This window comes from Callorhinus ursinus, unplaced genomic scaffold (genome assembly GCF_003265705.2).
Source record: "Callorhinus ursinus isolate GAN/ISIS: 27379988/994484 unplaced genomic scaffold, GSC_fseal_2.0 scaffold27, whole genome shotgun sequence".
NCBI lineage: Eukaryota > Metazoa > Chordata > Mammalia > Carnivora > Otariidae > Callorhinus > Callorhinus ursinus.
Genome location: NW_027397089.1, coordinates 22,076,762 through 22,091,944, shown reverse-complemented (window position 1 = coordinate 22,091,944; position 15,183 = coordinate 22,076,762). Strand labels below are relative to the sequence as shown.

Here is a 15,183-nt window from a genome sequence, read left to right as displayed (position 1 = left end):
AAGAAAGAAAGAAAGAAAGAAAGAAAGAAAGAAAGAAAGAAAGAAAGAAAGAAAAAAGAAAGAAAGAAGAAAGAAAGAAAGAAAGAAAGAAAGAAAGAAAGAAAGAAAGAAAGAAAGAAAGAACAGAAGGAAGGAAGAAAGAAATCTGATCCAAAAAAAGAGAAAAGGAGAGGAAAAAACAACCCAAAAATTATAAGCCTGACTCCAAAGGAAAAAAGAGAGATTGAGAGATTGAGAGAGAGAGAGAGCGCGCCTGGTCCTATTTCCACCAGAAGCAAAGCTGATGCTTTGGAGGATATCAGTATATTGATGTGGTGCATGCAGGGGACATGTGCTGGTCTTCTGGGGGAGAGGCTCACTCACTGGCTCACAGTCAGATCTGCCCTAGTAAAGATGTGTCCGCAGGGTACAGGGGGGTGGGGTTTGGTGTAAGTGGCTCCAGCCTCCACTGGGGGCACGGTGTTGCTCACCAAAGCAGTGGGCTGGGGTGAAGGGGAAGGGAAATGGCATTGCTCCACTCTCTCCTCCCCAGAGAGGGGAGCAAGGGCCCACTGCTATTCAGGAAACCCTCACAGAAAAGCAGTCTCCTCTCTTGTGTCCCAGGCTTTAATCAGATCATTGCCCTCACCCTGTGTGTGCCCAGGCCTTTGGCAAGTACAGTACCACAGTTCTGTGGTTTATTGCTGTGTTTATTGCTTGGAGTGCAGCTGGGATTCAAAACTCCAAATCTTCAAGGACCCAGCATAGGGCAGACCTGCTCCTCTCCTCCAGAAGAGACCCTCCCCGTCTCTGTGTCTGGTGCCTTATTGTTCCAGAAGAGCAGTCACACACCTGTGCAGGTACTTGAAGTTTATGGCAAAGCACAGAGAAAAGCAGCCACCAGGTTATCAGCCCTCTGTTGCCTGTCAATGAATAACCACTCACTGGCACACAAAGGGACTTTTTTCCTTGGAAAGGCAATATACCCTCTTCCAAATGTACTCCAGGAAGGGTAATGTTCACTCCCAGTGCAACCCAGGGGATCCCTACACCATGCTGTCCACTCCCAGGCCTCCACCCTCTTTACCCCCAGGAGCACCACCATGCCTGGCCGGCTCAACTCCATTGATTGGTGCAGACTTCCAAAACCTTTGAATTTGAGTTCTGCTTCTTGTAAAAACTTGTGATAGTTCCTCTCAACTTCCTAGTCAATGTTTTTGAGGAAGCGTTTTTCTTGCATGAACCCATTGTGCTGCTCTCTCGTCCCCTCTCTCTTTCTCTCTTCCTCTTCTCCATGTTAAGGGCTCCCTTGCCTTCATGGCACCATAGCTTTTCTCTCCCCCAATTCATGCCTCTGCTCCTCGTATCTGCCACATTCTTTCCCGGTGCAGATTGTTCTCTTAATCTCAGATCGATTTCCTAGGTGTTCAAAATGATTTGATGTTAATCTAGTTGTGTTGGAGGGACAAAGCAAGCCCAGGGACCACCCCTACTATTCTGCCATCTTAACTCCCTCCCCCCTCCCCAGAAGTATATACTTTAAAATGTTGCTAATAGATGTCACTGGGCAGTATAGCATGGCTACTGCTTATTTTCTTTGTAGTCTAATTATTTTTTTTTAATTTTCTATAAGGGACATGTTTTACATTTGTAAGAACATATAAAAACAAATAGTACTTAAATTGTTATATAAAATTGAAATCAGTATATCATTTCTTCATCAATTCATTTTTATATCAGTATAGGCATTATTTTCCAACCTTTCTTCTGTTATACATTTTTCCCTTTCATTCAGAAATCATAGTGCATAACAAATTTGTTTTTATCCCCTACTTACCTTTTCATATTTAATAATTGCTACCTATATTCAGCTAAGAATGTCATTTGAAAGAACCCATCTGTTCTAATTATACACAGTCCTAAATCTTATGGTGAATTTCTTTACTTTCTGATTGAGAATCTAAGGTGTTCCTGACTGAATTAAATTGAATTGAAAAGTGTATAATATAATGGAAAAAGCACTGGATAGTTTCAGAAAATCTGTACTGGAGTCAACATAGTTGGATTCTCATCCAACTTATCTTTGATATATCAGTGTTTTAGTCAATTGCCATTGGCCAAACTTCCCCATATAGAAGATGACAAATTAGAATAAATGATCCTTAATATGCTCTTGAACTTAAGGATATGTTGTCCTTCTGCAGTAACTTAACTTTAAATTGTCTTTTTTTTTTATTCCGGCCAGATCTACAGTGAATTCTGAGTTTGATAATTATGAATTATTTCTCTTAAAACTTCCTAAGATGACTAGAAATCCTGCTTTTTCTTATAATGCATTTTTTTGGCTAACTTGAATAATCAGGGAAAACTCAGCAAAACCTGTCTTGACATTTGAATTATACCATTTCATTATTTTTCACAAAACAAAACATTAATAACATAATTAAGGTAAGATTTGTTTTTTTCAGTATTTACTAGATATTAAAGGAATTTCTATATACATTTCTATATATGATATACAAAATATTAATAACAGAAGGTAAGATTTTTTTCAGTATTTACTAGATGTTAAAGGAATTGCTATATATAATATTTCAAAGTTCCTTTTCATCAGTAAATATTCTGAATTATGAACCAAGTGAGGACAAAGATGTTAATTTCCCACATATATATAACAAAGATGTTAATTTCCCGCATATATATAACACTTATCATATGTGACTATGTTGTAAATACACCTCTTAAGGGCAAAGACTATAACATTTCACATTAATTTCTAGGGTGACCAGCATAGCATCAGTATAAGGTTTTCAGATTTAACAAATAAAAATACAGGACACTTAAATTTGAATTTTAGATATATAAAAACATTTTCAGAGGAATATTTACACTATAAAAATATTCATTGTTTATTTAAAATACAAATTTCACTGGGCATGCTGTATTTTATCTGGCATTCTTACCCTAACCCCAATAGGATGCTTAAAAGGTATTATTTAATACCAACAATAATGGAACAAACTGAAATTACTGTTTCTTTCTAATGAGTTGTGTCCCCTTTTGATGCAAGATTTATTTGCCAGTGTTCCATAATTGCTTAGGACAGAAGTAATGTGAAATTACAGTACAAGTAAATAAAAGTGGAAGAATTATCAGCCTTACTGTCACCATAAAATTTAAAAATGCTATCACATTTACTTGAAATCTTCATCAATGTGTTTCAGTGTGTGACCATATCTTCTTACACATCCTTCGGTCAGTCTGAAAAGCCTCTGTGGTATAAAAAGAATACTTCTCAATTTGAGGAAAATACAAACAAATCCACTATATTATCTATTAGTGATGTATAAAATTCTAATGATTCAGAAAATTTATAATTATCTTTCTTCTAATTTACATTTTCTTTCTATTATACTCAATAAAATACAGCAAATGCTTTATAGAGAGTTTAGGAATGTATAAATGACTAAGAATATATTAAAAACAAAAAAATGAAGAAGTTAACACAAGAGGAATTTTGAAATGTTTTCTTTAATAAAATCTTTTGCTCCTGAACACATAAAATTAAATGATTTATGTTTTACAAAAGATGTCATTTTGGAATAAATATTAAAGTTTTTTCTCTTGCCTACCTCCTAATCTCCACCCTCACTTACCACTGAAACCGTGACCCATAGGGTTAATGAGGTTAAAAGTGCCACTAGCAAGACACCCACTGACCCCCCAGGCTTTTTCACAAGACTCTTAACCTTATCTTTTAGAGGCAAACAACAAGAAGAGCTCCAGCTGGCCTAAACCAGTTTGAGTTTGACTACCAAATCACACCTATGCAGATGGACCATGGAGTGTCCACAGTTACTTCTACCTCATTCTGTTAAGAGTTTCACCCAAAAAGGAGCACAAACTTTATAGAATGCATGTATACGCATGTTTTTTTTCTTTTTTTTATTATTATGTTATGTTAATCACCATACATCACATCATTAGTTTTTGATGTAGTGTTCCATGATTCATTGTTTGCGTATTACACCCAGTGCTCCATGCAGAACGTGCCCTCTTTAATACCCATCACCAGGCTAACCCATCCCCCCACTCCCCTCCCCTCTAGAACCCTCAGTTTGTTTTTCAGAGTCTCTCATGGTTCATCTCCTCCTCCGATTTCCCCCACTTCATTCTTCCCCTCCTTCTATCTTCTTCTTCCTTTTTTTTTTTATAACATATATTGTATTATTTGTTTCAGAGGTACAGATCTGTGATTCAACAGTCTTAGAAAATGCATGTTTTATGTACACCTGGGCACCCTTATGCCGGCCTTAACATGCAATGACAAAACTCCCCTCTCTTAATATTCATCCTAACTCTAAATAAAAGAAACCCATTCATTCACACTTGGAGAGTGACAGTTTGGAAGATATTCCCCATGACCTCCTTATTTGCTGCAAATAACTTCCTTTGTGAAACACCCCCACCCGGTGTAGTCTCTATCTAGGACTCACCAAGGAACAAACTCACTCAGTTCAGTTACACCATCAGTTATTTCTCTGTCTAAATTTGAAACCCAGGGAAGATTCTGTGCATATTTTTCTCAACGGTCAGTAAAAATGTCAAGTACAAGAATATCCAGTTATTTCATGTGACAATCCAATCCCTATGATAATAACCTATAGAAGATGAAATCCTGAAGGAAATTCAGAGCACATTAAATTAATGTAATCCTTTATGTAAAAGTAATGCATCTATATGATGTACGGATAAATAAAGATATAGATAATGAAGCTCATTACATCACTTATGATTATTGGTTTTTCCTACTAGATTTTTACATTCTTGGGGAAACATCTTTTTTCATCTTCAACATTTAACCATAAAATTTAGCAAAATGTTGACCTACTAAGTGTTCTTAAATGGTAACAGAAGGAATAAGCTTACTTCCTGCCATAGATTTTATACTGCACCATCTGGCTCTCCCTTTCAGGACTGAAGAGGTTATTCAGGGAGCTATAGGTAAAGTAATCTAAGAGGTGGATGCACATGGGTGTCACCCTATCAGAAAATGGCCTCCTTTGAGGAGAATCACCTCACCCAAGGTCAAGCTCCCTTCCTGGGAATAATTCTGATGCCAGTGTTTTGTTACTATTTTTGTACCTGACCATTATCTTTTAATCATTTATTCATGTTTTACCACAGAGAACTTTGGTCTGTGAAACAGAACTGGGATTAACCCTAAAACAGAAAGTTTGCATTCAAGAAAAAAAAATCCATGAGAAAGAGGTAAAAGCATATTCAATGTTTCACATCACACTTTATTAAATATTTTACATATTGACAATAAGAAAAGGACATTTGGCCTTTAGGTTTTATTTAATATCATTATTTAGAAAAGTAAGGTATAATTTTCCACTGTCCATAAAGTAACCTAGAAGCCAGTCAAATTCTCCTATAAATACACCAGAGAAGTTTTTTTTAAGGGTTTTTATACTAAAAGTTAATATCTAAGGATAGTTTAGCTGAAATTATTACAGAAATTACTAATAAACATCAAATAAATGTTACCTTTTCTTTTGGATACTTAGAATATTTTTTGTTCTAATAATCTTTTATTACTATAATTATCCTAGATTTTAAACAAATTGCTAAGGTAATTTTACTGTTTATTGGAAAACTAATACACACAATTCTATGACCTTCACCACTTTACAAAGTAAGCAAAGGGGAAATGGCTTCAAAATTGCTTTGTATTAGATGTTACTATATGTAAGAGTGGTTCTATATTAACACCCTCCTATGATCAACCAATGTATCTGACTTAGATTGCCATCTACATCTTGATAGCACCATGCAAAATGGATTCTGTTTTGTAAATTAGTTAATTGGCCGGCAGATTTTGCAGAGGTCCAAAAAATAAAAGCAAAAGGGGGAAGGGTGGATTATAGACCAATTCATAGAACATATCCTTGGAAAAGGAAAACCAAGGGTTAGATTGGTGGATATGGAAAAAGAAGAGATGAAATCACAATACCCAGATTCTCAGCCCACCAATACAGAGATAATTCAATTGCATTCAAATGATTACTAGCTCCCATGTAGGGCAAAACAAATTTTCAAAGTAGAAAAGGAATTATTAAAAGAAATGATTCATCAATTAAAATAACCACTTTTATACAGTATTAAAGTTAATTCAACTTAATCTCCTTCAACCATTTAAAATTTTGAAGTAGATTGCATTTCAAGACAATGCTTCATTTTTTTTTCAAATCTACTTTAATAAATTACAAATGCACTCTTAATTTGTATGTATATGCTTTCTCATTTTAAGCACTTAAAACATATTTAGTAACAGTAAGTAGAATAAACATGTGAAATTAATATGGTTAGATCACTGTCACTAACTTTGTTGTAGAATGACCAGGAAAAGGCAGCTCAATCCTTTCACTTTGAATGAGCTAGATAAAAGCATGTCAAGGCTATGTTTGAAATTAGCCCTTATTGTACTATAAAAATATCTAAAATGTTTTAACGTCTATATAAGACTAATTTTTTTCTTTACTTAGCAAAATATTTAAACATCTAATTAGATATTTTGAATATCATATTTTTGGTTTGCTTCTATTGGGTTAAAGTATGAGACAAATGATTCAGCTTTCCAAAATTAAAAGATTTTACCAGACCACCTTGCTATTTTCTCCAGTGAAACCATAAGAAATAGTACATTTAATAAAGTAGTATACCAGTGCTTTGAAGAGAAAAATAGAAGAGCTTCAGGTCACTTTGGTAAAGAAACATACATAAACTTTCAGCTTCAGAGTTATATTTCTGGTAAAAATAAATTCAAAGCAATTTGGGGATTCCTCTTTCTGGAGAGAAGAAACTAAATTAATTTGGTAAATCATTCTCTGAAATACCCTGCAAAGTTTAATTCACAAAACATATACAAAATAGGATACTAACTAGGTATGTGTATATTAAAAAATATAATAATTGTGATTTTTGCTATCTCTACAAAATACTATGCATGTGTTATATCAATATAATACAAATGACAGTCTCTAAGGACACGTCCACTTATTATTTACATTTTAACACTAAATTTAATCTCAAAATTATATAGCTATAACATATCCTTTTTGTTGGTTTCATTAAAACTTAAAAAGTATGATCGTTAAATAAATACTGCAAACAAATATGAATCATTAGGGTTACATGTAACACACTGGAACTGCTATTCCTCCTATACACATAACATACATACATATCAAAACAACCTTGAACATACTTTTTGATATTACTATTAGTCAAATTTCACTGTTCAGAACATTATTCTCAAATATCTAATTAATAAGCTATATTACCCAGTTGTTCTTCTTCTCTCATACTGTATTCTTAAAGGACTTATACATAAGGAATCCCCAAATTATATAAATATTATTACGATCCAGATATGGTGAAATTCTGACTTGAAAGGTAAACTATAACTCTGGATCATACAGTGTTTCATATTTTTCCTTTGTAATGCCTACCAAAACAAGCATCAGTGCAATGTAATATCGACTAGACCTAAAACCTGATAAGCAATACAAAATTTGTATATGCTACATATTTTCAACTAAACTCAGTGGTTGAGAATCTAGAATGTACCACTAAGTAGATTTTCTCCATGTGTGACCTGAAAGTACAAGATGGATCTGGAGAGGAAGACAATAAGAAAAGATAGAGGGAAGTTTTACTTTGAATTGCAAATGTGTAATTTATACCTGATTTTTACTATGCATTTTAAGGAATGAGAAGGAAACTGAAGAGATATACACTGCTCAAATGCAATTTTAAGAAAGTGATGATGAATTAGAAGACTCAAGATAGTAAAATGTCAATTTTCCACAATTTAATCTATAATTCAACGCAATCCCAGTACAAATCCCAGCAATATTTTTTGTAGGAGTTAACAAACTGATTCTAAAGTTCATATGGAAATGCAAAGAAACTAAAATAGCTAAATTAATTTTGGAAGAAAAAGAACGATGTTGGGAAGTGCACATTACCTAATTTCGGGTTTAATATAAAGTCAGATTCAAGAGAATGTGGCATTGACAGCAGATTAGGTTTCAACAAATATGTAAATATTTGTTGAATGGCTGATGGAAAACAAGTTCCACGCTTTCAGAGGCACACTTACAGATAAGCAACAAGGGAAGGTAAAAGTGAATCTTAGCCACTAGAGCAGAGTCAGAGACATCAGTATGTACTCATGTTTAGCTTACTGTGCATACAGATGGTTCAATACATAAACAGATATATATGTGTGTGTGGACATGGGTTAGTATATCCTGGAGCTCTTCCTGCTTAAGAACCTACAAACAATGAAATCCCACAAGCAGGGCACCCAGCACCAAATATCGGTTTTTAAATACTATTCATCAGTAAAAGGAATTACAGATCCTTGGAGAAATGACTGATTCTAAGGATGGAACAAAGGAAAAATAAGGTAGGCAAAGGGCATCTTATAATGCCAGAAAGTAAGAAAGTGCTCAAAAAATACAAAGATTGGAGCAAGATGGTGGAGGAGTAGGAGACCCAGATTTCGTCTGGTCTCAGGAATTCAGCTGAATAGGGATCAAACCATTCTGAACACCTACGAACTCAATAGGAGATCGAACAGGAGAGTAGCAACAACTCTCTGAACAGAGAAGCGACCACTTACTGGAAGGTAGGACGTGTGGAGAAGTGAATCTGAGGCGATATTCAGGAGGATAGACGGCGGGGGAGGGGCCTCCGTCGGCCGCTTCTGGCAAGTGATAGAGCCGCGGAGCACAAAATCGGACCTTCTAGAAGTTGGCTCGGCGGAGGGACGTCGCTGCAGTGGCTAAGCGGGGGGTGGAATCCTCCCGGGACAGTGTGGTCTCAGGACCCTTGGGGTCACAGAGAGACCGGGGGTGCCTGAGTGCACCAGAGCTCCCAGGTATCAGAGCGGGGAAGCCGGCTGCAGAGACGGAGCAGAGTCGCGGGCTCTCAGCTTGGGGTGGCCATAAACTGTGATCTGCGGACCAGTCAGGGCACGGATCCCCCAGCAGGGACCGAACAAGCAGCAGATCCGGGGAGACTCCCCTTCCTTCCCGGGGAGGAGCGGTGCGGGAACGCACTGCAGGGATCTGCTGGGTTTGAAGACTCCGTGCGGTGCGGGGTCGGGTGCCAGAGATAGCAACGCTGGATCACAGGCCGGGTGAGCACGGAGTGCGGCCAGAGACCGGGGACACGGGAGTGACTGCTTTTCTCTGGGGGCACAATGAGGAGCGGGGCCCCGAGTTCTCAGCTACTCCGGGCGGAGATTGGGAGGCCACCATTTCTGCCCTGGTCCTCCAAAGCTGTGCCGAGAGCTTGCAGGGAACAAAAGCTCCTGAGAGCGGACCGGAGCAGCTTCCTTAGCCCGGACCGACAACGGCGGGGCAATTCCGCCTCCGGCAAAGATATCTGGAAACCACGTCAACAGGCCCCTCCCCCAGAAGATCAGCACGAACAGCCAGCAAGCCAAGACCAACTTTACCGATCAAAGAGAATGGGAGAACTCCAGCGCTAGGGGAATACTGCTCATAGATTCATGGCTTTTTTTTTTTTTTTTACCATGATTAATTATTTCATCAAAGTTAATTTTTGTTGACTGTTTTTTTTTTATTTTTCTTTTTCCCTTTTTCAACCAACATCTTATCAATCCCTTTTTTTAAAAAAAAACATTTTTTATTTTTCATTTTTAGAGTCATATTTTATCCCTTCATAGTAGTTACCCTTATTTTTGGCATATATATATATGTTGTTCTCTCTTTAAAATTTTGAGATACAGTTTCTTCTAACAGATCAAAATATACCCTAAATCACTAGTGTATGGCTTTGTTCTAGTCTCCTGCCTGATCACATTCTCTCCCTTTTTCCGTTTTTTTTCTTTTTTTCTTTTTTTTCTTAAATCTTCTTTCTTTTTTCAAACAACTTATCTTACCAAGTCCTTTTATAAAATCATTTATAATTTTCATCTTTACAGTCATCTTCCATCCCTTCATTCTATCAACCCTTATTTTGTACATATATGTCTTTCTTCCTTTAAAATTTTAGGAGGCACTTTTTTCTAACAGACCAAAATACGCCCAAAATCTAGTGTGTGGCACTGATCTATGCACTAGCCTGATCATATTTAATCATATTCTGCTTTTTTTTGTATTGTTTTGTTTTTGTTTTTATCTTTTTTTTTTCTTTCTTTTTCTCTTTCTTTTTTCTTTCTTTCCCTTTCTTTTCCCCTGGTTTCAGGTCTTTTCTGATTGAAAAGTATAATATACAGTATATTTGCTGGGGACGTTGTAAACCTGTTAGCATTTTGTTCTCTCATTCATCTATTCTCCTCTGGACAAAATAACAAGATGAAAGAAATCACCTCAGCAAAAAGAACAAGAGGTAGTACCATCAGCCAGGGACCTACTCAATACGGACATTAGTACGATGTCGGACCTAGAGTTCAGAATCATGACTTTAAAGATACTAGCTGGGCTTGAAAAAAGCGTGGAAGTTATTAGAGAAACCCTTTCTGGAGAAATAAAAGAACTAAAATCTAACCAAGTCGAAATCAAAAAGGCTATTGATGAGGTGCAATCAAAAATGGGGGCACTAAATGCTAGGATAAATGAGGCAGAAGAGAGAATCAGCGATATAGAAGACCAAATGATGGAAAATAGGGAGGCTGAGAAAAAGAGAGAGAAACAACTACAGGATCACGAGGGCAGAATTCGAGAGATAACTGATACGATAAGACGAAACAACATTAGAATAATTGGGATCCCAGAAGAAGAAGAGAGAGAGAGGGGGGCAGAAGGTATATTGGAGCAAATTATAGCAGAGAACTTCCCTAATGTGAGGAAGGAAACAGGCATCAAAATCCAGGAGGCACAGAGAACCCCTCTCAAAATCAGTAATAATAGGTCAACACCCCGACATCTAATAGTAAAACTTACGAGTCTCAGAGACAAAGAGAAAATCCTGAAAGCAGCTCGGGAGAAGAGATATGTAACCTACAATGGTAGAAACATTAGATTGGCAACAGACCTATCCACAGAGACCTGGCAGGCCAGAAAGGACTGGCAAGATATCTTCAGAGCACTAAACGAGAAAAATATGCAGCCAAATACTATATCCAGCTAGGCTATCACTGAAAATAGAAGGAGAGATAAAAAGCTTCCAGAACAAACAAAAACTAAAGGAATTTGCAAACACGAAACCAGCCCTCCAAGAAATATTGAGAGGGGTCCTCTAAGCAAAGAGAGAACCTAAAAGCAGCAAAGAGCAGAAACGAACACAGACAACAGACAGTTAACAGTCACCTTACAAGTAATACAACGGCACTAAATTCATACCTTTCAATAGTTACCCTGAATGTAAATGGGCTCAATGCCCCAATCAAAAGACACAGGCTATCAGATTGGATTAAAAAACAAGACCCGTCCATATACTGTCTGCAAGAGACTCATTTTAGACCCAAAGACACCCCCAGATTGAAAGTGAGGGGGTGGAAAACCATTTACCATGCTAATGGACACCAAAAGAAAGCTGGGGTGGCAATCCTTATATCAGACAAATTAGATTTTAAAACAAAGACTGTAATAAGAGATGAAGAAGGACACTATATCCTACTTAAAGGGTCTATCCAACAAGAAGATTTAACAATTGTAAATATCTATGCCCCGAACATGGGAGCAGCCAATTATATAAGGCAATTAATAACAAAAGCAAAGACACATTGACAACAATACGATAATAGTGGGGGACTTTAACACCCCCCTGACTGAAATGGACAGATCATCTAAGCAAAAGATCAACAAGGAAATAAAGACTTTAAATGACACACTGGACCAAATGGATTTAACAGACATATTCAGAACATTCCATCCCAAAGCAACGGAATACACATTCTTCTCTAGTGCCCATGGAACATTCTCCAGAATAGATCACATCCTAGGTCACAAATCAGGTCTCAATCGGTACCAAAAGATTGGGATCATTCCCTGCATATTTTCAGACCACAATGCTTTGAAACTAGAACTCAACCACAAGAAGAAAGTCGGAAAGAACTCAAATACATGGAGGCTAAAGAGCATCCTACTAAAGAATGATGGGTCAACCAGGAAATTAAAGAAGAATTAAAAAAATTCATGGAAACCAATGAAAATGAAAACACAACTGTTCAAAATCTTTGGGATACAGCAAAGGCAGTCCTGAGAGGAAAGTATATAGCAATACAAGCCTTTCTCAAGAAACAAGAAAGGTCTCAAATACACAATCTAACCCTACACCTAAAGGAGCTGGAGAAAGAACAGCCAATAAAGCCTAAACCCAGCAGGAGAAGAGAAATCATAAAGATCAGAGCAGAAATCAATGAACTAGAAACCAAAAGAACAGTAGAACAGATCAACGAAACTAGGAGCTGGTTCTTTGAAAGAATTAACAAGATTGATAAACCCCTGGCCAGACTGATCAAAAAGAAAAGAGAAATGACCCAAATCAACAAAATCATGAATGAAAGAGGAGAGATCACAACCAACAACAAAGAAATACAAACAATTATAAGAACATATTATGAGCAACTCTATGCCAGCAAATTAGATAACCTGGAAGAAATGGGTGCATTCCTAGAGATGTATCAACTACCAAAATTGAACCAGGAAGAAATAGAAAACCTGAACAGACCTATAACCACTAAGGAAATTGAAACAGTCATCAAAAATCTCCCAAGAAACAAAAGCCCAGGGCCAGATGGCTTCCCAGGGGAATTCTATCAGACATTTCAAGAAGAATTAATACCTATTCTCCTGAAACTGTTCCAAAAAATAGAAATGGAAGGGAAACTTCCAAACTCATTTTATGAGGTCAGCATTACCTTGATCCCAAAACCAGACAAAGACCCCATCAAAAAAGAGAATTACAGACCAATATCCTTGATGAACATGGATGCAAAAATTCTCACCAAAATACTAGCCAATAGGATCCAACAGTACATTAAAAGGATTATTCACCATGACCAAGTGGGATTTATTCCTGGGCTGCAAGGCTGGTTCAACATCCGCAAATGAATCAACGTGATACAATACATTAACAAAAGAAAGAGCAAGAATCATATGATCCTCTCAATAGATGCAGAAAAAGCATTTGACAAAGTACAACATCCTTTCTTGATCAAAACTCTTCAGAGTATACGGATAGAGGGTACATACCTCAATATCATAAAAGCCATCTATGAAAAACCGACAGCGAATATCATTCTCAATGGGGAAAGGCTGAGAGCTTTTCCCCTAAGATCAGGAACGCGGCAGGGATGTCCACTCTCACCACTGCTATTCAACATAGTATTAGAAGTCCTAGCCACAGCAATCAGACAACAAAAAGAAATCAAAGGCGTCCAAATCGACAAAGAGGAAGTCAAACTTTCACTCTTTGCAGATGATATGATACTGTATGTGGAAAACCCAAAAGACTCCACCCCAAAACTGCTAGAACTCATACAGGAATTCAGTAAAGTAGCAGGCTATAAAATCAATGCACAGAAATCAGTGGCATTCCTATACACCAACAACAAGACAGAAGAGAGACAAATCAAGGAGTCGATCCCATTTACAACTGCACCCAAAACCATTAGATACCTAGGAATAAATCTAACCAAAGAGGCAAAGGATCTGTACTCAGAAAACTATAAAATACTCAGGAAAGAAATTGAAGAAGACACAAAGAAATGGAAAAACGTTCCATGCTCATGGATTGGGAGAATCAACATTGTGAAGATGTCAATGCTACCTAGAGCAATCTACACATTCAATGCAATCCCCATCAAAATACCATCCACTTTTTTCAAAGAAATGGAACAAATAATCCTAAAATTTGTATGGAACCAGAAGAGACCAAGAATAGCCAGAGGAATACTGAAAAAGAAAAGCAAAGCTGGCGGCATCCCAATTCCAGACTTCTAGCTCTATTACAAAGCTGTCATCATCAAGACAGTATGGTACTGGCACAAAAACAGACACATAGATCAATGGAATAGAATCGAGAGCCCAGAAATGGACCCTCAACTCTATGGTCAACTTATTTTTGACAAAGCAGGAAAGAATGTCCAATGGCAAAAAGTCTCTTCAACAAATGGTGTTGGGAAAATTGGACAGCCAGATGCAGAAGAATGAAACTGGACCATTTCCTTACACCACACACAAAAATAGACTCCAAATGGTTGAAAGACCTAAACATGAGACAGGAGTCCATCCAAATCCTAAAGGAGAACACAGGTAGCAACCTTTTCGACCTTAGCCGCAGCAACTACTTCCTAGACACATCGCCAAAGGCACAGGAAGCCCGGGCAAAAATGAACTATTGGGATTTCATCAAGATAAAAAGCTTTTGCACAGCAAAAGAAACAGTCCACAAAACCAAAAGACAACCGACAGAATGGGAGAAAATATTTGCAAACGACATATCAGATAAAGGGCTAGTATCCAAAATCTATAAAGAACTTATCAAACTCAACACCCAAAGAACAAATAATCCAATCAAGAAATGGGCAGATGACATGAACAGACATTTCTCCAAAGAAGACATCCAAATGGCCAACAGGCACATGAAAAAGTGCTCAACATCGCTCGGCATCAGGGAAATCCAAATCAAAACCTCAATGAGATACCACCTCACACCCGTCAGAATGGCTAAAATTAACAAGTCAGGGAACGACAGATGTTGGCGGGGATGTGGAGAAAGGGGAACCCTCCTACACTGTTGGTGGGAATGCAAGCTGGTGCAACCCCTCTGGAAAACAGTATGGAGGTTCCTCAAACAGTTGAAATTAGAGCTACCGTTCGATCCAGCAATTGCACTACTGGGTATTTACCCCAAAGATACAAATGTAGGGACCCGAAGGGGTACGTGTACCCCAATGTTTATAGCAGCAATGTCCACAATAGCCAAACTGTGGAAAGAGCCAAGATGCCCATCGACAGATGAATGGATAAAGAAGAGGTGGTATATATACACAATGGAATATTATGCAGCCATCAAAAGGAATGAGATCTTGCCATTTGCAACGACGTGGATGGAACTGGAGGGTGTTATGCTGAGCGAAATAAATCAATCAGAGAAAGACATGTATCACATGACCTCACTGATATGAGGAATTCTTAATCTCAGGAAACAAACTGA

General features: G+C 37.4%; 1 protein-coding gene across 2 annotated transcripts in view; it reads right to left on the bottom strand.

The window, feature by feature from the left end:
- The window catches only part of KLRK1 (killer cell lectin like receptor K1), a 264,238-nt gene extending 255,434 nt beyond the window's left edge, over window positions 1–8,804 (bottom strand). The window contains exon 1 of one of the 2 annotated variants that reach the window (XM_073877980.1): window positions 8,675–8,804. The gene's annotated coding sequence lies outside the window, so the exon portion shown is untranslated. The remainder of the gene's footprint in view (window positions 1–8,674) is intronic. The other variant, XM_073877984.1, reaches the window with a different exon arrangement.
- Between the last annotated feature and the right edge of the window lie 6,379 nt (window positions 8,805–15,183).